Source organism: Ursus maritimus, unplaced genomic scaffold (assembly GCF_017311325.1).
Source record: "Ursus maritimus isolate PB19 unplaced genomic scaffold, ASM1731132v1 scaffold_1, whole genome shotgun sequence".
Taxonomy (NCBI): Eukaryota; Metazoa; Chordata; class Mammalia; order Carnivora; family Ursidae; genus Ursus; species Ursus maritimus.
Genome location: NW_024423343.1, coordinates 9,334,555 through 9,337,472, shown reverse-complemented (window position 1 = coordinate 9,337,472; position 2,918 = coordinate 9,334,555).

Here is a 2,918-nt window from a genome sequence, read left to right as displayed (position 1 = left end):
AGTCTAGGGCTGTGACTTTAAGTGAAGGGGCTTAAAAAAACACTTAAAAAAAAAAAGGTGTTTAACCATGTGGGGTAATGTGACTTCATGAATTAGAGCTGCCTGGATTAAAAAAAAAATGAAATCAATATTAAAAGAAAAGCTCATAATTTCCTCCCAAAGTCCTCTGGTCCCATTTCCTGAATTAGTTAACATTAACAATCATTTTCTTTATCTTCTCCTATGGTGGGGGGTGTGTGTGTGTGTGTGTGTGAGAAATGGAACCACATGTTCATGTTACTCTTTGAGTGAGGATACAGGTTTGACTCTTTAATAGAGTCTCAATATAACAGTGGCTCCACAAGAGAGAAGTTCATTTCTTGTTCATGAAATGGTCCATTTATGAGAAGTCTAGGATGTATGGACTTTCTACAGTGTCAGTGACACAGGCTCCTTCCAGCTCATTGTGCCGTCACCTCCCGGTATCTTGCTTATCTACAAGATTACCCCCATTCCTTCACCCCAACCCAAGGAGGGAGTGAAACTCCGGGGGAAGGCATTTCCCTTGCTGAAGAGCACAACCAGGATGTTGCGTACATCACATGTGCTCTCATCCCACCGGCCATAATTAATCACAAAACACACCTCACTGTAGGGGAGACTGGGGAGAAGCTGTCGGGGGTGTGGGGGTTCAGACAATTCCAGGCTGCCTCCCAAAGGCTCAGAGTCTCAAGCATCCCCAGCATTGATTTGGTGCTGTTCACATCAGGTCATCTTTACTAGTGGAGGCTGAACCTGGATGACTATGAGTTCTCAGGTTAGAGAATGACACAAAAAGGGCAGAAAAAAATAAGGAGAAAGATTCACTGATTAACCTAAAATGTAAAACTTCACAACAGTAAAAAATACCATATGCAAGGTAAAAGGCACATGGCACATGGCGTGCTATGAAAATGATCATATATTAGGCAAGTGCTTAATGATCTTAAATATTAATAGCTCTTACAAATCTGTAAGAAATAAATGCTTCAACTAAACATGGGCAAAGGTTTGGGGCATGTTGGTAGCTCAGTTGGTTAAAGGTCTGCCGTCCGCTCAGGTTGTGGTCCCAGGGTCCTGGAATCGGGCCCTGCACTGGGCTTGCTGCTCGGAGGGGAGTCTGCTTCTCCCTCTCCCTCTGCCCTTCCCCACAGCTCGTGCTCTCTCTCTCTCTCAAACAAATAAAATATTTTTAAAAAATGGGCAAAGGATGGCAGTGGCAATTTAGAAAAAGAGAAATACAACAAGCAAGTAAATATATGAAAAGTAAACATTGTAAGCATGCTATATAATTTTTTTAAATGCAAATTAAACAGCCATGGGAAACCATTTATTATACAGACAGAGGCAATTTGTATTGAAACTTTATATATGTTGTGGGTTCCTGGCTGGGAGGAGGGAGAGAGGTTTTTTGGGCATCCTCATGCTCTGTTGGTTGGAATATAATTGAAACAAACCTTTGGGAGGGCCGTTTGGCAATATGAATCAAAATCCTTGAAAAAGTACATACTTTGAATCAGAAATTCTTCAGTAGAAATGTGTCCTAAGGAAGAAGTATGTTCTCTCATATTGGGAAAACTCAACACAGAATTGTTTACATAATATGGAAAAACCCAGAAACAATGTAAATGCCCCCACAAAAGGGAATTGGATAAGTAATTTAATGTCTGCCCATATAATGGACTACTCTGAAGCAATTAATAATTTTGTAAAAGTGTATTTATCTTAAAATGGAGGGATGGTTATTATGTATTTTTAAGCAGGAAGTTATAAACAGTGTGTGCAATATGGCCCCATTTTAATAAAAATATCTCCATGAGTCATTTAAGATGCAAGTTACAAGTAATAGAAAATTCAATTTAAACTCACTTCAACAAGCAAATGTATTTGTTCATATAAGCAGAAACTCCAGAAGTAAGATAGGTTTTGGTGTTAGCTTAATTTAGCAGCTCTGAAAGTTCCTTAAAAACCTAATTTCTTTTAATATCTCTTTTCTGCCTTTTGAAGCGTGTGCCTCAGCTGAAAGCGGGTTTGTGTTGTGGTGACAAGCTGGCTGCCAACAGCTTTCCGTTGTCCAAACACAGAGAAGCGGTGAGTGTCTCTCCCCAGGCCTTCAGTGGGAGTCCTAGGCTTCGCTCTGATTGGACCATTTTGATCATGTGCCTCTCAGTGGCCCAAGGAATGCTTTGTATTGCTTGGCTTAGGTCTGGATTGGGTGCTTGTCCCTAAAACAAACACCATGTCAAGAGCCTAAGATTATTATGATTTAATTTAGCCAAACCAGGCTCCATAATGGAGGTAGACGTGGGGTAAATCCCGAGAAATCTGCATGGATATTCTATAATGGTGTGGGGTGGAATGGAGGTTGAGAAGCTTCTCTCACCACAGAAAAAAGACTGGAAGGATGTACATCAAAGTGCCAACAGTGCTTCTCTTCAAGTGGAGTTATGGGGAATTTTGATTTTTCTTATTTATGCCTATCTGTTATTTTACATTTTTGACAACAAACATATTACTTGAATAACTTCAAAAAGAAATGAAGGCTATAAATACGAGGAAAAGTTGGTGTATAACACTTGCAGTGTAATTAGCAGCTCGAGAGACTTAAAGCAGACATGTTGGCAAACAGGAAATATGAGTTTTTAGAATGGCACCAACTGTGCCTTGCAGAAGCTTCTAAATGCCTTTCTCTTGTCTCTGTTATGAAATTGTGGTCATTTCTATAGATGCAACATGAGATTTTTAAAGGCTCTTCTGGCTTAAAACTGCTGGTTCCGGTGGCTTGAATGTTTCCCTCATGCCGAGGTGGGGAAACTTTTTAGCTTTTTCTAGAAACGTTTTCTCTTGTCACCTTTAAACACCACGAAGTGGGTCCCAACCCCAGAAGGGGTGCAAAAGGG